Here is a 22106-nt window from a genome sequence, read left to right on the forward strand (position 1 = left end):
TCCTTAGCTGTTTACAGTTTTGATGACAAATATTACTACTATACCTAACTCCTGTTAGATTTCATCTTGATGAATGGAGCATAGCTTTTCAAAGTTAGTCAGAAATGTTAGTCCAATATAACTTTTTCACTAACACTTTTTTGCTAATTTTTCTAGCACACAATCTAAACTATTATTTATTTGAATCTAGCTCACACATGCCAGTGGTAGCTCAAGGTGAGTTACATTCATGTGCAGTACATATTTCCATCTGCAGAGGGCTTAGCATATACAGTGGTGCCTCACACAACGAACTTAATTCGTTCCAGGAGCAAGTTTGTTATGCGAAAAGTTCGTTGTGTGAAACGCGTTTTCCCATAAGAATACATGTAAAACAAAATAATTCGTTCTGCAGCCCTGTTGTCCCATAAGAATACATGTAAAACAAAATAATTCGTTCTGCAGCCCTACATTTCCCTCCCTCCACCTCACCTTATATGCAGAGTTTGCCAGCTTTCTTTTTCACCCAGCCGCACGATTTCAAAAAGCTGTGCACGCGCAGCTGCTGGAGTTGATCAATGTTCTCCTCTCCTGCAACTTCCGGTTTCCGGTTGCGTCAGAGGAGAAGATTGAACAACAGAGCATGCGCGCATGTGCTGCTCTTTGAAAGTGTGTGGCTGGCCGAAAAAGAAAGCCGGAAAACTCGGTATCTAAGGTAAGGTGGAGGGAGATGATGGAGCACTGCATTCAGACAGGAGGGTGCTGCTGTTCCCGGCTCACATTAGGAAGCGGCGAGAGTAGTTCCGCCCCCCCCCCGGGCCCCTCGGGCGACTTCGTTGTGTGAAACGAAGTTCGTTATAGGGAGCAAGACAAAAAGTTCCTTATGCGCAGCGTTCGCTGTGCGAGGCGTCCGTTATGCGAGGCACCACTGTACTGTATATAGGGTTAAGTGACTTGCACAAAGTCATACAGAGCATCAGTGGATCTTGACCCTGGCTTTCCTAGTTCATAGGACACTGTTCTATCTAGTTCTAGTCTAACCATTCAAGTAGGCTTCACTTTACTGACATTTTTGTTGATGTTTGGGACATTTACCATTGCTTTAAGAGTAGTGTTCCACATTTACCAAGAAGCATGGTACTAAACAAAACTGTGAGAGTTCAAGCATTTTTGGGAACAATGTAGAGGGCAATGGTAAGCCAGCATTTTTAAATGATTTCCACACACAACACAAATTACTTCTCCATGGACACACTGAAGGGGCTTTCTCAGTCTTGGCGGCTGCTAAACTCCGACCACACTCACAAAGCTGGCACTTATGATGGTAAAGATAAATAAATAAGAATGAAAACACAGCAACAGAAAGAGGCAACTGAACAGAGTAGGATATTTTTATCATGAGAGCGGATAAAAACCCCCCCTATTTACTAAAATAATTAGTGTTGTTAATTAGTTTCAGCTTTGCCTTTCAACATGTCAAGTGATTCTTCTTGCTAACAGGCAAATTGATATTCAAGAAATGTTTGCAAAGAAGATTTGTCAACTCCAGAACCAACAAAGCTAACAAATGTTGTGCCAAACATTATTTTGAAGGACCAGATTTCTGTGGGCATATTTATGACTAAAAGTTGTTGCACTGGCCCTGGAATATCCTAAGCAAACTGGTGTTTCCAGGCTATTCACAGTGAATGTGCATAAGATAGACTAATAGACAATGCCTCGATCCCTTGCAAATTCATCTGATGCATATTTATTGTGGATACCTGGAAAATCACACTGGCTAGGGGATATTGTAGAATTGGCTTGCAAAGCACTGATGCAGAAACCATTATTCTGCAATGGAGTACTCCATCCTTACATTCTCTTGCATTTTGACAGCATTGCCAGAGCATTGGCTTGGATTAATAGCTAGATTAATGCAATTTACTACCCTGCTTACAATTTTCAACTTTCAAGATTCCATTGTCGTAGAATGACTTTTTGAATTTAGGCCCTCTTTTACTGAGCTGTGGTAGAGATTTCTACTGCAGCCCAGAGTGCTAAATGCTCTGACAGTCATAGGAATTGTATGAGCGTTGGAGACTGCAGTGGAAACCTCTACAGCAGGGGTAGGGAACTCCGGTCCTCGAGAGCCGTATTTCTCCAATGTAAATGCATGAGATCTATGTGCATGCACTGCTTTCAATGCATATTCATTGGGGAAATCCTGAAAACCCGACTGGAATACGGCTCTCAAGGACCGGAGTTCCCTACCCCTATTCTACAGCTTAGTAAAATGGGGGTTAATTTCTTATATAGCTTATATATAGGTACAGTAGGTATTTTTGTGTCCCTGGAGAGCTCACAATCTGTGTTTGTGCCTGAGATAATGGATGATTAAGCAACTTACCCAAGATACCAAGGAACTGTGGTGAGATTTGAACCAGCATGCAGCTCTAACCATCATGCTGTTCTTCCACTCCAGTCTGTAATACAACATGAATTACTACACTCAGTGCCACATCACCTTGATCAATAATGTATGATTCTATCAACTAGAATTATTTTTCTACCTAAAATTCTTGCTTATATGACTTAAGACACTGCATGCAAAGTTTTACATTCAGCTCTAGTGAGTACAATCTCGTTTGAAAGGCCATGGTTCTTTTTTTTTTTTTTTGTACTGAGGTCTACTACGTGTGGAGATCTTAGAATTGGAAAGTAAATACTGAAGCCAAGTGCTTTTCTATTTAAGAACATTTTTTCAAGTGAAATGCACCTGACTTTCTCCAGACCACCGTTCAGTGCAGTTCACCAATAAGTTTTATTTTGATTTTGCTCACACCTATTGCAATGGTTAGAGGTGTGTTACATTCAGATACAGCAAGTTTTTCCATGTTCTTGGAGAGTTTGCATGGAGGTTTGAGAGACATGGAGGGTTAAGTAACTAAGGGGCTCATTTTCAAAGCACTTAGATTCACAAAATACCATAGATTACTATGAGACTTTTGAATGTCTAAATGCTTTGAAAATGAGCCCCTTAGTGACTTACCCAAGCTCACAAGGAGTATCAGTGGGGTTTAAACTCTGGCTTCCTTGGTTCTTAGCCTGCTGCTCTTGCTATTAGGCTACTTCTCCTTAACTGTAAAGTATTCTGGTACTAAATCATATACATGATGGATCCTTTGTAATATATATGGGTATTCATTGTCTTGGAGAAGCAGGATATGTAAATAATTGTTATCTAGAATTTAACTCTCCCCTCCCCCCATGGCTACATTTGGTTTATGGCTACTAATGCAAGTAGATTTTTATGCAAGGTATATTTGCAAGTCCTCCCATTTACCTGCCACCGTCAGCCCAAAGAACCACCCACTATAAAAGCTTTTGCAAGCAATCAATGAATAAATCAATAATTGTACCAATAGAGATAACCATTTGCCGTAGGAAGAAACAGGAAACAGTGATGCATGTGTACTAACGTCTGCCCATATCCATAACTCAGTTGTAAGCAAAGAAGACAGTGCATTAACCATTTTATCAACCAGTCTCCATTCCACATAAAATAAACATACAGGGTGTCATTAAGTGCACCTTCAGATCAATGAGGTTTGCAAATGACATTCAAGTACCATTTGAGCAGTGTTTTTTTGCTGAGAAAAGCAAATTAAATTAGCACAACTTACAAGTGCGTTGATAAAAACTAAACTGAACAGCAGCACCATTAGCAGACAAAGTAATATTTTCTCTTTACTGCTTTCTGCCATTTAGTTATTATCCTATTGGAAATCTAATTATAATCCTTTTACTCCCTAGTCAAACTTCACAGTTTTTGCAAGCTTAGCACTGACAAGTGATTTCATTATATTTGATTGCCCGCACCCAGATTGACTTAACTTCACTCAGAGACCTAAAAGCCCTCTCAGTTTCTCAGGTTCCCTGTTTGCACATTACAGCAACAGCTCCTTTAATTAATTAGCATGAACAGCAGTAACATGAGCTGCTGAACAGAAAATAACATCATTTTATGATCACAGAGAGACTTCTCCTTCTGCGTGTTTATACCTTACATAACTTTTGTTTTTCATTGTTAGGCTCCATTGGTAAAGCCTGTTTAAAAATATGAGAAACAAATATAATAATTACACTACATTACTAAAGATATGGTGGGCCTCAATTTCAGTAATTGCTTTGGCAGACTTTTTCCTAATAAAAAATAGCGTGGAGCAAAATCACCATACAGTGGCAAGGTGACACAGAGTCTTTACATTCGTTTGTAAGAGAACCATGAGCACATTCAATGGAGAACGGGTCATGAGCTGTGAATTATGTACTAGTATATCTATTTAAGACTTGATAGCAAAGTAAGCCATTTCAGCCAATAAGAAAAAGGCAAGGTCTAGGCACCTAAAAATAGATGTGTCATTACAGAATTGTGCTCAATGTGTGTACATGTGTATACATGTACTTTATAAAATATTTATATATCTTGCAAATCTACTCTTGTTCCACTCATACTATGGGACCCTTATATAAAATGACAGTAAGCATTAATACATACCACATTTTAAAGGGCTTAAAACGAGGCATGCTGAAGCCCCAGCAGTAAGTTTGAAATATCTGTACATAATCTGCACATAAGTTTCAAGTTTATTTTAAAATTTGATTTGATCGCAATATCATGATTCATAAATTCTTCTTTTTTCCACTGAAGGGTATGTTGGGGGGAGGGGGGAGTAGACAGTGGATGTGGCTATGCTATTGAGTTAATGTGCGGGCATTCCTGTGAACTAACTGATTAGCATGCGAATTGTTACCACCTACAAAATGGCTGGTGGGACCCACATGCTGATGGCAACATTAGTGCATGACCATTAATCCTGGAAATAAAAAAAATCAGCCATTTTCAGGTCACGGAAAAAGTGGCTATAGTGCATGGGAAAGACCTGCTTAAGAGTGTCTTAAGGACAGTTTTCACTACAACTTTATTAAAAGACTCTTATTTTTGTAAGTTTCAAGTTTATTCAGAAATGTTATAAACCGCCCAATCAACCTTCTAGGCGGTGAACATTATGTTAAAAAACATATATGGGGTAACTATACATCCTTTGGAAACAACAGTCATAATTTAAAACATTAAAAACAATTCAAAAAACAAACAGAAACAAGAGGGAGGAAGGACAGAACTACAATTTATCAAGTAAGAAAAAGAACATATAGGGAAAGAACAAAAGGGAGGGTGTAAAAAAAAAATAATAATAATAATTGATTAAAACTACGTAGCCCTAAAAAGGGCATTTAGGTCTCGAAAGCATCAAGGAAAAGAAATGTTTTTAGTTTTGTTTTAAAATGATTAAGATTTGACTCTTCCCGTAAGTGGACAAGAATATTATTCCAAAGAGATGGCGCAGTGACAGAAAAAATGGTTGACCTCATTGTATTAATAAACTTCAAAGATGGGACAGATAGCAAATTTTTAGACACAGATCTTAAAGACTTAGATGAACTATAGGGAATAAGCAGGTTATTAATAAATCCTGTTTGACTATTTTGTCTAGTTTTATAAGTCAGTAAAATAATTTTATATGTGATTCTATGTTCAACCGGAAGCCAATGTGCTTTATAAAGGATGCTTGTAACATGATCAAATTTCTTTGAATTGAATATGATCTTCACTGCAGTGTTCTGTATAATTTGGAGTCTTATTTCTTTTTTAGTTATGCCCTTATAGAGCGCATTACAGTAATCAATGCAGGAAGTCACAAGGAAATGGATCAAGATATTTAGGGAAGTAGGCTCTAACACTTTGGATATAGATCTAATCATTCTTAGCAGTTGAAAACAGCACTGAACAACTGTACTGATATGGAGATGATAATTGAGTTTACTGTCAAAAATAATGCCAAGTAATTTTAAGGATGACACAACTTGAAGAGATTGAGTTTTGAATGTAATGGGAGATAATAGGGAAATTCCATCTTTGTTAGGAAAGATCATTAATTTAGACTTTTCAGTGTTTAAAGAGAACATATGTAGGTCTAACTAAGTGTTGATTTTTTTCCAATTTTTTATTGATGATATTTATTTCAGTTAAGTCACTTAATTCTATTGGATGAATTAATTGCAAATCGTCTGCATAGGCAAACATTGTAAAGCCAATGGATTTCCCCAATGTTAAAAGGGGTGCAAGAAAAATATTGAAAAGTAAGGGAGATAAAATCCAACCCTGTGGGATACCATAATCTGATGAAAATGGGTCTGATGTAGTTTTATTAAGAATGCCTACTTGAATACCACATAAAAGTAGTCATTATTTTTCTGTGTTCCTACCCTAGATGCCTTTTTTGCAGCCTGCTCTATATAGAAAAGAAGGCACCTACTTTAGATAATAATAAAGCGATGCATACTATAGCTATCAATCTTGTAATCTCCTTGTGAATGCCCAGGCTAATTTCTTGTTGTAAACCGCCTAGAACTGAAAGGTATTGGCGGGATAGAAGACATCAATGTAATGTAATAGGTCAAAAACACACCTATATTGTTTATTTAAAATTTGCTATATTGCCAATCTTGGCACAATCACTTATACCAGCCATAGAGCTGGAAAAAATACTCGTACCTAATGGATAAAGAACACATACAGATTAAAGTATCATAATCTGTATACACAATTCAGTGTCCTGCACAATCTCTACCCAGATCCACCCATGTTAATGACTACCTCCTAGGTACGTGCCAATGCATCTTACTGCAATGAAGGCAGCATTAACGTTTTTGTGGTTCCAAGGTAAAGATTCACAAGTCCCCCTTTGGTACATATGCATCTCTTACACATGTGATACTAACTGTGGTATAAAATCAGCTGATAAGAGATACTGCTCAAATATCAACAGAGAAGTATAGAACCATGATGGCAGATAAAGGCCAAATGAATCATCCAGTCTGCCAATCCACAGTATCCACTATTTCCTCCTCTCTAAGAAATCCCACATGCCTGAGCTCATCACCTCTTAAATTCATCCTATGTCCTCTCATTCAGGAGCTTCCTTTCAAATGACAGATTTGCCTCATACACATTTATACCTTATAGGTATTTAAATGTATATATCATATAATAATAATAATAATAATAGCTTATATACCGCAATACCGTGAAGTTCTATGCGGTTTACAAAGATTAAGCAAAGGTACAAATTGATTGACTTTAAGAGGGGAGGAAGAAAGAGGGTTAATAGGACAGGAAATCCATTTTTGAGGAGAGAGTGATCAATAGAACAAGTTAATCGCTATAGAGGGGAGAGAGAAGAGAGGATCAGTTGTCTAGATACTTTAGGAACAGGTGTGTTTTCAGACGTTTCCTAAATTCCTCATAAGTAGTGGGCGAAAGCAATTCTAGGTCTTTACCCATGATGCTGCTTGGTGCGAGAGAAGATGTTCATGGTATTTTTTCAGTTTACAACCTCTCACTGGGGGGAAACGAAGTTGGAATGTGAGCTTCTCTTGTGTCTGTTGGCTGAGAAGACGAAAAGGTCAGTTATATATTTAGGGGCAAGTCCGTGTAGTGCTTTGAAGCAGAAGCAGGCAAATTTAAACTTTACGCGCGCCTCCATTGGCAGCCAACGCAGCTGCCGGTAGTAGGGTGTCACGTGGTCAAACTTCCTCAGCCCAAAGATCAGTTTGACCGCTGCATTTTGCATCAATTGTAAACGCTGCATGTTCTTTTGGGAAATTGCTAAATAGGCGATGTTACAGTAGTCAAGTAGACTCAGTACGAGGGATTGGATTGGATATCTCCCCTATCCCGCCTTTCCTTCAAAGTATGCATCTTGAGATCTTTAAGTCTGTCCATTTTAGTCACCTTCCTCTGGACCGATTCCATCTTGTTTATATCTTTTTGAAGGTGCGGTCTCCAGTCTTATATAGGGGCATCAATACCTCCTTTTTTTCTACTAGCCATGCCTCTCCCTATGCACTCTAATATCCTTCTAGCTTTTGCCTTCACTGATAGGGGAGTGCAGAGGAGGGCGACTAAGCTGATAAAAGGTATGGAAAATTTTCCATACGCTGACAGGTTAAAAATGCTGGGGATGTTCTCCCTGGAGAAGAGGAGACTTAGAGGGGACATGATAGAAACCTTCAAAATCCTTAGGGGCATAGAGAGAGTAAATAAGGACAGATTCTTCAAACTGAGAGGAGCCACAAGCACTAGGGGTCACTCGGAGAAATTGAAAGGGGACAGGTTTAGAACAAATGCTAGAAAATTCTTTTTTACACAGAGGGTGGTAGACACATGGAACGCGCTTCCGGAGGAAGTGATAGGCCAGAACTCTGTACAAGGATTCAAGAAGGGTTTGGATAGGTTCCTGGAGGATAAGGGGATAGAGGGGTACAGATAGAACTTGAGGTAGGTTATAGAAGTGGTCAGAAACCACTTCACAGGTCGCAGACCTGATGGGCCGCCGCGGGAGCGGACCGCTGGGCGAGATGGACCTCGGTCTGACCCAGTGGAGGCAACTTCTTATGTTCTTATGTTCTTTTCAGCCTGTTTGGCCACATTATCACACCCAAGTCCGGCTTCTCTGTTGTGCATAAAAGTTCTTCACCCCCTAAACTGTACTGTTCCCTTTGTGTTTTTGCAGCCCAAATGCATCGCCTTGCATTTCTTAACATTAAATCTTAGCTGCCAAATCTTAGACCATGCTTAAAGCTTCACTAGGTCCTTCCTCATGTTATATTCACACCATCAGGGGTGTCTACTCTATTGCATATTTTGGTATCATCCACAAAGAGGCAGATCTTACCTGACAACCCTTTAGCAATTTCACATACAAAAATGTTAAAGAACAGGCCCAAGAACCGAACCTTGAGGCACACCACTGGCAACATCCCTTTCCTCAGAGCAATCTCCATTAACCACTACCCTCTGTTGCTTTCCACCCAACCAGTTCCTGACCCAGTCCCATCTCAAGGGCACTCAGTTTATTTATTAGATGCCAGTATAGAACTCTGTTTGATAAAATATGTTGTTTGATAACTATGTATGTAACTCGTATGTATTTTTGTAAATCGCTTAGGACTAAGTGGGTTAGAAATGTTATAAATAAAAAAATAAATACTTAAAGGTTTTGTACTGTTGTAATCTGATTTGTATAAAGGCAGAATATAAGTAATAAACTATAAATACAGCACATCTAGGGCTCCTTTTACGAAGCCGTGTTAGCGGCTTTAGCGCAAGCATATTTTTAGCACGCGTTAACCCCCTCGCTAGCCGAAAAACCACCGCCTGCTCAAGAGGAGGCAGTAGCAGCTAGCGCGGCTGGCAAATTAGAGCACGCTATTATGCGCGTTAAACCGCTAACGCAGCTTCATAAAAGGAGCCCTGTCAAAAAATTGATCCCAATGGTTGGGCTTTGTGCGTTTTACCTTTGAACATTTTTTTTTTTTTAAAGGCTCAAAAAGATAGACAAAACACAAAAATATTGGTAGTGCCCTATATTTAACTCTCAAAAGGTATTCACTGGCTACAAACAGTCAAAAATAATCAATAAATAAGAGACACTTTAGTATGGGCCTGAATAAACAATGTTGTATATTCAGGCCCATACTGAAGTGTCTCATATTTATTGATTATTTTTGACTGTTTGTAGCCAGTGAATACCTTTTGAGAGTTAAATATTTTTGTGTTTTGTTGGACTCTTATTTTGGTAGTATTCTCAGAGTTTCTTTGTTGCCTTTTCATCTAGAAATGGTCATTTTAGAAAAAAAAGAGTTAGACCTTTTTATGTTTCAAAAATAATTTTCTCTACCTGGTTTTTGGATGCACTTCTGAAAATGTCTAAACTCTGATTTAGATGCCATATCGAAAATGGCCCTTTATGTAACCTCTAACCAGCAAGAATTGACGTAAAGCTTGGCAGAGTAGCCACTTAGCTGGTTAGTGGTGATATTCAGCCTTCTAACTGGCTAGGAACCCACATAAAGTTAGGACAGAATAAAGACTGTCCTAACTTTATGTAGTAAAGGTAATCAGGTACTGGTCTGCATATTGGCCAGTGCATAATTACATTCCAGTGGCCCATAAGGACATAAGAATAGCCTATTGGGTCAGACCAATGGACCATATAGCCCAATTACCTGTCCTCACAGTGGCCAATCTAGGTCACTAGTACCTGGCAAAATCCCAAAAAGTAGCAACATTCTTTTGCCACCACTCTAGGGCAAGCAATGACTTCCCCATGTCTGTCTCAATAACAGACTATAGACTTTTCCTCCAGGAAATTGTCCAAACCTTTCTTAAAACCAGTTATGTTAACCGCTCTTACCATAACCTCTGGCAACATGTTCCAGAGCTTAACTATTCTCTGAGTGAAAAAAATATATATTTCATATTATTGGTTTTTAAAGCATTTCCATGGAACTTCATTTAGTGTCCCTTAGTCTTTGTAAGTTTTTGATGGAGTGAAAAATCGATCCACTTGTACCTGTTCTTCTCCACTCAGGATTTTGTAGACTTCAATCATATCTCCCTTCAGCCATCTCTTTTCCAATCTGAAGATCCCTAACCTTTTTAGCCTTTCCTCATATGAGAGGAGTTCCATCCCCTTTATCGTCTTGGCCACTCTTCTTTGAACCTTTTCTAGTTCTGCTATATATTTTTGAGATAAAGTGACCAGAATTTAACATACTCCAGGTGAGGTCGCACCATGAAGCAATACAGAGGCATTATAACATTCTTAGTCTTGTTAACCATCCCTTTTTTAATAATTCCTAACATCTTGTTTGTTTTCTTGGCCACCGTTTCACATTGGGAAGAAGGTTTAATTGTATTGTCTACAATGACTCCCAGATCTTTTTATTGGGTGCTAATCCCCAAGGTGGACCTTAGCATCTGGTAGCTATGATATGGGTTATTCTTCTCAATATGCATCACTTTGCATTTATCCACATTAAATTTCATCTGCTATTTGGACACCCAGTCTTTCAATTTCCTAAAGTCTGCCTGCAATTTTTCACAATCTGCATGCGTTTTAGCAACTTTGAACAGTTTAGTGTCATCTGCAAATTTAGTCACCTCACTCATTATTCCAATTTCAAAATCATTTATAATAAGTTAAATAGCACTGGTTCCAGTACAGATTCCTGTGCACTCCAGTATTTACCCCCCCCCCCATTGCAATCCCTTCTGGTCCAATCCCCCCACCCCCTACTACCAAATAGGTTCAGGCCCCACCCCCACGGCCACTTCCTTTACCAGGCCTATCTTTCTGAATTCCTGATGGTCCAGTGGTCCTGATGGTCCTGAGCAAGAGCATTGCCCACTCACTCCTGCCAGGACTTCATACACTAGAAAATGGCTGATATAACCTCTAGTTGATGCCTTGCAGTACTTCAAATACCACAGAAACTAAAGTACTCATGGTACTTGAAGTACCATGAGGCTGAATATCGCCCAGAACCTATATAAGCTTCGGTGAGCAGGGCACTGTAAATTATTTATTTAGTTTATTTATAACCCAACAAAAAAATGCATAATTTAAAAAACTAAAACAAAACTAAAAGTAAAAAAGATCACAGTTTTTATAGCTTAACTAGACTGAATATCTGGGGATAATTTAGCTGGCAACGATTAGCTGAATATTGGCATCATAATGAAATCAGAAAAAGTACCGAGAAGGGCTACCTAGAGCATTGTGTACATTTGTGGTTGCTGCATCTCATAAGAACATAAAAAACGCCTTCACCGGATCAGACCTAGGTCCATCTAGTCCGGCGATCCGCACACGCAGAGGCCCAGTTAGGTGCTTTCTGTTGGAGACCCGGATTTCCCGTATCCCCCGATATGATTTGCAAGAAGGTGTGCATCCAACTTGCGCTTGAAACCCTGAACACTAGTCTCTACCACAAGCTCCTCTGGGAGAGCATTCCAAGCGCTCACCACTCGCTGTGTGAAATAGAACTTCCTGACATTTGTCTTGAACCTGCTGCCACACAGTTTCAGGCTATGACCTCTTGTCCGTGTCACATCTGAAAATGTCAGTAATGCTTCTTCCTGGTCTATTTTGTCAAATCGTTTTAATATTTTAAAAGTCTCTATCAAATCCCCTCTCAATCTTCTCTTTTCGAGGGTGAACAGTCCCAGTTTTCTGAGGCGTTCTTGGTAGCTCAAATTCTCCATACCTTTGACTAGTTTTGTGGCTCACCTCTGCACCCTCTCCAGTAAAGTCACATCCTTCTTGAGGTATGGAGACCAGTGCTGGACACAGTATTCTAAATGTGGTCTGACCATTGCTCTGTAAAGTGGCATTATGACGTCCTCCGACCTACTCGTGATCCCCTTTTTAATCATGCCCAACATCCTGTTTGCTTTCTTTGCTGCCGCCGCGCATTGAGCTGATGGTTTTAGGGTTCTTTCTATCAGGACCCCCAAGTCCCTTTCTTGTTCGCATTTGGCTAATGTCGCACCCAATATTGGGTCCAAAAATATTCAGCAGATTTAGAAAAGGCAGAGAAAAGACCCATTAACAAGAGATAGAGGAAGGAATAATTCTCCTATGAGGAGAAGTTAAAGAGGTTAGGATTCTTTAGTTTGAAGAAGAGACAGCTGAGAGGAGAGCTGATAAAAATATTTATAAATCATTAGTGAGGGGAAAGGGTTAAACATTGGTTGTTTAATGCTTTCAAAAATTACAAAGAATAGGAAATGCTACGTGAAATTAATAAAAGTATAATAAATATAATGTAATATAATAAAAGCAAATTCTCAACCATGTAATTAGCACCCTATCCTGTGACTTTTCCTGGAAATGTTCAGTTATCTTCTTTTGTAATCTGCCTAGGACTGCAAGGTATAGGCGGAATAGAAGTCACTATTATAATGTAATATATTTACAATAAACTGGATGTAGTAAAAGCAGTTGGAACAGTTGGATTTATTAAAAAGTTGAACAAGTTCCTGAAAGAAAATTCCATTAATAATATTCAATGCAGTAGACTAAGGAAAGCCAAAGCTTATCGCTTGGAGTAGGCAGCATATAATCTATCTTCTTTTTGGATATGGGCAGTGCCTTGTCCTTCATCAAGCTGCTCAGAATTGCCTCAGTTTGGACAATGCCCTAAGGTGTGGGCCTGGTTCACACTCACTAGAAACAGAGATCATAAATTGAAACTGGCCACCTTACACATTCACAGTATGGCCAGAGTGTTTTGGAATAAGTTTTTTTGTTGTGGTCATGCTATTCACAGTGGTTCTTTGTCAACGCAGGGCCAGAGAACTAGATTCCAGAATATTATTTAACTTGGGGAAAGGTGGCAGATGGAGGGTTATGAGAGTATAGTCAAACTTCAAAAACTTAGCTGGTTCATCTGTCAGTTTATCTAAACAAAATTGTGGCCAACTTTTCAATTGAAATGTGTTGTACTCTCTCCTTTTGAGGCTACAGAACAAAAATGTCCAACACTTAGCACTTAATACTTACTTGATAACTAAGGCTCATCAACTCTGTCCTGGGTAAAAGCTCTGCTACATGCTGCAATCTAATGCCTTAAATAACTTGGAGCATATATTTCAACAAATAAAGTGAAAATAATGGGTATGATCCAGTTCTTCTCAATCAAGATGTATTCATTCTATAAAGCAAATATCTGTCTCTCAAGGAGGAGAACCTTAATGGTTAGAGCTATAGGCTGTGATACACGAGATTCCAAGTCAAATCTCACTGCAGCTCTTTGTGATCTTGGGCAAGTCACTTAACTCTATACTGCCTCAGGTACAAACTCAGATTGTGAGCCCTCCACTACATAATGTGGCATTTAGGGTCCTAGGGAACACTTTTAAGTTTGATCATGTAGTCCGTTATTCAAGCACTATCATTGACTACTAATCCTCTATAGGACTAATTTCAAGATTTTGATTATAGAACATAAATCTTACTACATTAAATACCAACCAATTTACGATTCACTGGCTATTCCATATGAACCCAACAGAGTGTTAAGATCTCTTCAAGGCTACAGAATGACTATGCCTCATTTGGCCAAAGCTCGATGGGAAAGGAAAAGAGAGAAGGTATACTTTAGGTTAGCTCCTCTACTATGGAATGGCCTCCCCAAAATAATTCATTCAGGCGGGCTTTTACAAAAGTGTGCTGCCAAGGGGCGCACCTCTGTAAAAGGACCCATCAGAGGCTAATTTCAAAGCCTTTAAGAATCTTTTGAAAACATTATTTTTTACACAGGCCTTTGATATTCCTTGAGAAGGGAAGAGGAGAGTGCGCTGTTGGGGATGATGTACGCAAGAATAGGTACATAGGGGAGTAGGTCTTATATTTGAGTGTGTGCATTCTTGTCTGATTGTGTAAGGTCTTTTCTGTCAATTTTTTGAAGTTCCTTTTCTGCTTTTTAAATATTATTTTATAATGTATTTTAATTTTAATCCTCTGTGTTCTCAAAAAGTTTAGCAGCATATCAGATATTAATAAACATTCACATAAATAAAATACCCATAAATAAAATGTACATCACTTTGATGGCTTGCAGGTGGTATACTGTACAGTATATGAAGAAAAAAAAATCCTTTCGAAGGCTTTATAAACCTTTAACTCTATGCTTGTGATTTATAAGGCACAATACACTGGACCTCCTTATATTACTGTATTTGCAAACATAACTTAAATAGGCAAGTGGCAGTTACGAGGTTAAGCTATAAAGGTCAAAAGGAGAGTAGTTGGTCAGCACATTTTACATTCATAAGAAATTCACACAATCCCCATTAGAAGGGCAGAGGGAAGTCATCAAGTAATAAGCCTGAAAGAATTAGTGAAAGAGAGACCTTAATTAAGTTCAGTAACTGCCAGGATGAACTTGACAGTGATTATAGAGCAAGGACATCATAAGGGTAGAAGTAAAGGGCAGCAGGGCATTAACAGAAAGGTACAAAGGCTCCCTTGGTGTCAAGACAGTTGAGAACTATTTTGTAAAGTAAGGCCTATGGAGTTCAATTAAGGAAAATATGATCCCTATCTAGATGTCTACAAAAATTACCAGTTATACTTCTGTTACAGGAAATGATTTAATAGTAGTGTGTCTATAAAAATTTCCAATAATCAACCTCTCTTATACGTTACAAGAAATTTTTGAATAGGACATTTGCCTTTCAACTAGGCAAACTGAACGCTTGGTTAAGCCTGCTTATTTGTCAAACAGATTCTTATAATGTTTTAAGAAAATTTTTAAAAACACATTTGTTTGATAAGTTTATTAAACAACTATGTCATTTTCATCCTGTTACTCATTTTTATTAATTTGATGTATCTTTCACTTATTGTGCATAAATTTATTATTATTATTATTATTATTTTTATAAGGGAACATAATTACCTATGCTCCTTTGTAAAGAAGGCTCCCAGAAAGATTCCTAGTAGTGTTCAAATGTTCTTACACAATTTTTACCTGTTCTATGAATGATACCCAAAATTAGGAACATAATTGGGTTTGCATTTACAGAATAGGGCCTGTTCAGTGCATAACATAATTACCAAATTGGTGATAAATACCATTTACTGGTATTAACAATCACTCTTTGACACTAATTTGCCATTGCATGCATAACAGACTTATGCTCCTATATACAGCACGCCTAACATCTGTCATGCGCAAATGCAGAGAGGGCATTAAAGTGAGTCGGGAGTATTTTGGGTGTGTCGGGAGTATTTTGACTATTCTTGGGTGCACTTCTAAGAATAGTTGCATTTACCTGCCCAAATGCCATATTTAAGTGCCAGCCATAGACATGGTATAAGTGGTCACACCTAAAGTTTGATATGTAATTATGGACTTAAGCTATTATTCTATAAGAGGTTTGGTATGCAACTCTGCCATTACAGAATCCTAGCTTAGCATTCAGTTTTTTGGCACCTAACATTTGGAGCTCCTTTTACGAAGGTGCGTTAAGCGTTTTAGCGCACGCACCGGATTAGTGCGCACAATAGTGCACGCTAGCCGAAAATCTACCACCTGCTCAAAAGGAGGCGGTAGTGGCTAGCACGCGCAGCAATTTAGCGTGCGCTATTCCGCGCGTTAAGGCCCTAACGCGCCTTCGTAAAAGGAGCCCTTAGTTTTATAATGTTCATTAACCTATAAATTAATGCATGTACAAACTAATCTGTGCAGGCAAAAAATGTCCTCATATGTATTAAATATTTTTGTTAAAATAAGGGCTCCTTTTACAAAGCCGCGCTAGCGGTTTAACGCGCATAAAAGTGCGTGCTAAACCACCAGCCGCACTAGCCGCTACCGCCTCATCTTAAGCAGGCGTTAGTTTTTCGTCCAGCGCGGGGGTTAGCGCGTGATGAAATGTCACGCGTGTTAAACCCGCTAACATGCCTTCGTAAAAGGAGCCCTAAATGTCGAAAATGAAAAAAAAAAAAAAAACCTTCTCTACCCATTGCGTCTCTTTATAAATCTTGGGTCAAATTTTTAGAATAAATTGGTCCTTTAATTTAAAAAGGTTGCTGACCCCTGGCCTAGACTGTACATTCCTAGATTTGAAGGAGAGATGTATCTCATAGAAAGGAAATGGATCAGCAGGGAAGAAATGACAAGTTTCAAATGCCTAAGTACAGTGGGACATACAAAATGTTTCTCCAGGAACCATTCGTGAATCAACATTGGACACATGAATGGTTAAGGAGAAGTGAATTGAAACTTAAAAATGAGCTATTGATAGTTGCAGCCCAGGACAGTGGATTATGGATGAGATGCAAGCTTTGATTTTGTAAGAAACAGCTAAGTATGCCTTAATTTGGCAGTAAAGTCTTAAATTGTAAAAAAAAACAACCAACAACTTTTCACTTTGGAAGATTTGAACAAATATAAAGATCAAAGTAATTTTTATAAACTAAAAATCAATCAAGCAAAAAAAAAAATACTGTCACAGCAAGCAAAACATTCTCGCAAATCGTGACTTGCAAACCGAGCATTAACTCGATTTATGAGCATCGCTCCCCCCCCTGAGAACCGGCATCGGTCTCCCCCACTCACACCGGCACCCCCCTGCCCACCTGCCCGAACAGAAGCCTTACCTCATTTGGCACCAGCATGCAGCCCACAGGACGTGCCGGTGAACGAAGATCCTTCCTGTTGCCTGGGCCTTGAGCATCTGCACATGCTCTCTCCGAGATCTTCTGGTTCTCGCTTTCTCTGAGATATCGAGAGCGAGAGCCAGAAGGCCTTGAGCATGCACAGATGCTCAAGGCCCAGGCAACAGTAAGGATCTTTGTTTACTAGCACATCCTGTGGGCTGCGTGCCAGTGCCAGATGGGGTAAGGCTTCTGTTTGGGCGGGTGGGGGGGGGTCGTTCGCAAGCGGGGTTGGGGGGTGGAGCAGCACCGGTGGCCTCGGGGGGTTGGGGGGTGGGTGGGAGCCAATCAAGCGAGTTTCCCTTACTTCCTTTGGGGAAATTCGCTTTAATATACTAGCAATTTGGTTTACAAGCATGCTTCTGGAACGAATTATGCTCGTAAACCAAGGTTCCACTGTACTATTCAACATGCATTTTTAAAGCAAATAACTCTTCTGCCCTCTTTTCTATCCTTAAATCACTGACAGATTGCAAAAACCATCAAAAGCAAACTACTAATTTGAAAATTACTGCACTCGCAAATTATTTTGTCGCAAAAACTGAAAAAATAAGAACAAAAACAAAAACATTTAAGAACAAAAACAAATTCGTATTTGGCTTAAACACGGTATGATGAATTCACAAAAAGTATACCAGTCTCAAAATGCGCAACAATTAATGATATAAATAGGCTCCTTCATTCAATGAATTCCAAAGGCTCCTCAGCTGACTTGATACCACCATTAGTTTTAAAACATCTCTTTCCTGTAATTGGACCTATTATTCAAAAATGAATATCAAACAGTTTGCAAACAGGTATACTCCCAAAACAATGGAAGGAAGCACTGATTAAACCAAGTATAAAGGACTACAAAAACTCACCAGATGATGTAACAAACTACCGTCCAATAGCTAACCTACCGTTCTTGGCAAAAGTTATAGAAAAATTAGTATTTCACCAAATTTCAGATTTCGTAGAAATAACTCACACACTTCATCCTAACCAAATTGGATTTAGAACCCACCATTCAACAGAACATTCTCTTTTAGGGCTTACTACAACAATCCTTTATCACCTAGATCATCATAAATCAGTAGTCTTAATTTCCCTTGACTTAGCAGCTTTTGACACTATTGATCACAACTTACTGTTAAATGGATTATCTTCAATTGGAATTTCAGAAGAGGTCCTTAAATGGTTTCAATCCATTTTTCAGAAAGAACATCCACAGTAAACTTTAATAACACTGCTGCCAATCCAGTCAGTACTACCTACTGAATACCCCAGGGATCAATATTATCGCCATTACTTTTCAATATTTTCCTATCTCCGCTAATCACACTGAGTCAGTCCATAGGCTTTACACCATATAACATAGAAATAACATAGAAATAGACGGCAGATAAGGGCCACGGCCCATCAAGTCTGCCCACTCCAGTGATCCTCGCTATCTATCTTTGCGGATAGATCCCACATGTCTATCCCATCTGGCCTTAAAATCCGCCACACTGGTGGCCTCAATAACCCGAAGTGGAAGACTATTCCAGCGATCAACCACCCTTTCAGTGAAGAAGAACTTCCTAGTGTCACTGTGCAGTTTCCCGCCCCTGATTTTCCACGAATGCCCCCTTGTTGCCGCGGGACCCTTGAAGAAGAAGATGTCTTCTTCCACCTTGATGCGGCCCGTGAGATATTTGAATGTCTCGATCATATCTCCCCTCTCTCGACGCTCCTCGAGTGAGTAGAGCTGCAAATTCCCCAACCGCTCCTCGTACGGGAGCTCCCTGAGTCCCGAGACCATCCTGGTGGCCATCCTCTGGACCGACTCCAGTCTCAGCACATCCTTGCGGTAATGCGGCCTCCAGAATTGCACACAGTACTCCAGGTGCGGTCTCACCATGGATCTATACAGTGGCATAATGACTTCAGGTTTACGGCTGATGAAACTCCTGCATATGCAACCTATGATTTGCCTTGCTTTGGATGAAGCTTGCTCCACTTGGTTTGCCGACTTCATGTCTTCCCTGACAATCACTCCCAAGTCTCTTTCTGCTACAGTTCTTGTCAGGATCTCGCCATTTAGGGTGTAGATCTTGCATGGATTCTGGCTTCCCAGGTGCATGACTTTGCATTTTTTGGCATTGAAACTGAGTTGCCAGGACCTAGACCAGTGCTCCAGCAGAAGTAAGTCATGCACCATATCGTCTGTCATTGCTTTTTTGTCTGTTGTGCTTTTGCTCACTACATTGCACAGTTTGGCATCATCGGCAAACAATGTTATTTTACCTCAAAGCCCTTCTGTCAGGTCTCTTATATAGATGTTGAACAAGATCGGGCCCAGGACGGAGCCCTGTGGCACTCCACTTATCACCTCCGACATCTCGGAGGGAGTGCCATTCACCATCACCCTCTGAAGCCTACCTCCAAGCCAGTTCCCAACCCATTTAGTTAAAGTGTCGCCCAAACCTAAAGAATTCATCTTGTTCAGCAACCTGCGGTGTGGCACGCTATCAAATGCTTTGCTGAAATCCAGGTAGACGATGTCCAGGGACTCACCAACATCCAGCTTCCTCGTCACCCAGTCAAAGAAGCCGATCAGGTTGGATTGGCACGATCTCCCCTTAGTAAATCCATGTTGTAGTAAATGCCTATGCAGACGACATTCAACTCTTGCACCAAATAGATTCTGAAGACCACAGTCAAATCCAAGAAATAAAAAACAAGAAATTAGAAAAAAATCGAACAATGGCTGACAGAAGATATGCTGGCTTTAAATATAGAAAAATCAAAAGTCATCTTCTTCTCTTGGAAAGAAAGCATATCCACAGAATCATCAGTACAAATTTATGACACTCCGCTACAAATGGTCACAAGTATATAAATTCTAGGGATGATCTTAGACCAAAAATTATCTTACAGCGAACAGATCAGTTCTGTAGTCAAAAATTGTTTTTACAAGCTTAGAATGATCAGATCTATTGCAAAGGTTCTGTGCTTCATACACTTATTCACTCACTCATTATATCTAACTTAGATTACTGTAACTCTCTATATAAAAACATCACGCAGAAACAAAAAAGACGATTACAACTAATCCAACCAAAATACATCCATAAAAATTATTCCAAATTTTTTAAAAATTTGATCAGGTAACCCTGCTATTACGTAATGCTCATTGGCTCCCTATACAATATCGTATAACCTATAAAATTATACTTCTTTGTTTCAAAATTCACCAACCAACCTCCCAGCATTTCTTGATAAATTGCTAACTCCACATATCCCCTTAAGAACTTTGCGATCCATAGATCAAAGCCTACTCATAGTGTCTTCCCTAAAAATAATTAATAGAAGACGCAACAAAATATTCACAGTATATGCCCCTCAATTATGGAACTTTATGCCCTCCCCGGCGTTGGCTGGATTTAGCTATGCTACTTAAAGCTAAGTACAATTAAGTACATTTGATTCTTACAACTAAGATGGTTTTATAGGTACACATAAAAAAGATACAAAAAAAAGAATTAAAAAACAAGACTAGCAGATTTAAAATGACTATGAGCGGCCAATGATGAAGTGCCACATAAATCTCGCCGCAGTTAAGAGCTAGCACAGCGGTGGAGTGGTGGGGTTGAGGCATACTCATAATTCATTGAAACAATTTGAAAATACTCCATACCGGTTTCTTTATATGATTATACTCCTTTTTTCAGAAGCATGCCATCTTTAGACAAATTCAAGAGTTCTCTAAAAACTCTCCAATATAAAGATGCATTCGAAGAGTGAAACTCTATCCCACTCCTCTTTCTTTATCTTATGTTTTCTTAAAAGTTAAATGCCTTAAATTCATATATATTTTTCCCCTATTCCCTATTGTACTTTACCATAAATGCCTTCTTTCTTATAACCAATGTAGTTCTTTCCCTTTTTTCCTTCTGTATCATGTTAGTCTAGGTCTAAGTTGGTTTAATTTTTAAGCTGTAAAATAATGACTTTGTTTTTAAAATGTACATCAGCTAGAAGCTTTATAGACGATAGGGAAAAAATATTTTGTAGTATTCTTTGATAGGTTATAAGTGCTGTCTATGAAGTTAATTGTATGTATATTTTAATGCACTGTTCTCAAATTGAAAATTAATAAAGATTTATAAATAAATAAACCTGAAACCTGAAACCTAATGAGTTTGGAACTCACACACTAAGCCACAGCCTCAGCACCCTGAGGTTGTGGGTTCAAATCCCACACTGCTCCTTGTGACCCTGGGCAAGTCACTTAATCCCCCATTGCCTCAGGTACATTAGACAGAGTGTGAGCCTGCTGTGACAGATAGGAAAAAATTCTTGAGTACCTGAATGTAAACCACTTAGACTATAAGTGGTATATAAATGCTTAAATAAATAAATATCTTTGACTCGCGACTTAAGGAAGTATTAATACCTGATAGAGTAGTGTTCATCAGAAGAAATTCTGTATTTCATCTTCCCACCCACATGATCTTATCCTTTTCTGGGTTAACATTCAAACCTCTCCATTGCGCCCATGTGTACACTCATAGGATGCTCTCATATAATAATATGCTTCTGATACTGTACAGTAGACACCATAGCAAATAAAATAATAACATTAATGGCATACCAAAAAATAAGGTACCTCCAAAGATCTTAAACATCTAAAATCAAAATTTGAACCAAATTAGTGATGGCGAAGCCCTGAGACACCCCCTATTCTACTGGTCATAAAACTGAGAGCTGCCGTAGTCAACTGACCTGCAGTGACCCATTTGTTATGAATCCCACAAACCAGCTCAATACAACACCAGCCACCCCTGCAGCAATTAATCAAAAAAACAATAAATTATGATATGCTAGTTTGAATGCTACATATAAGTCTAACTGCATTTTGAAAGCCTGATGTCTACCATTTATAATAGACCTCACTTTGACCACGGATACAACCATAATTAAATCTAATCTAGCAATGTTAAACTCGCTTATCTCTAACATTATGTCACAAATGTGAACTCATCTTAC

At 39.0% G+C, this 22106-nt stretch overlaps 1 protein-coding gene across 8 annotated transcripts in view; it reads left to right on the forward strand.

The window, feature by feature from the left end:
- Positions 1–22106, forward strand: part of DACH2 (dachshund family transcription factor 2) — an 845689-nt gene that overhangs the window by 800785 nt on the left and 22798 nt on the right. The window lies entirely within an intron of this gene.

The sequence above is a fragment of the Geotrypetes seraphini genome, chromosome 5 (genome assembly GCF_902459505.1).
Source record: "Geotrypetes seraphini chromosome 5, aGeoSer1.1, whole genome shotgun sequence".
NCBI lineage: Eukaryota > Metazoa > Chordata > Amphibia > Gymnophiona > Dermophiidae > Geotrypetes > Geotrypetes seraphini.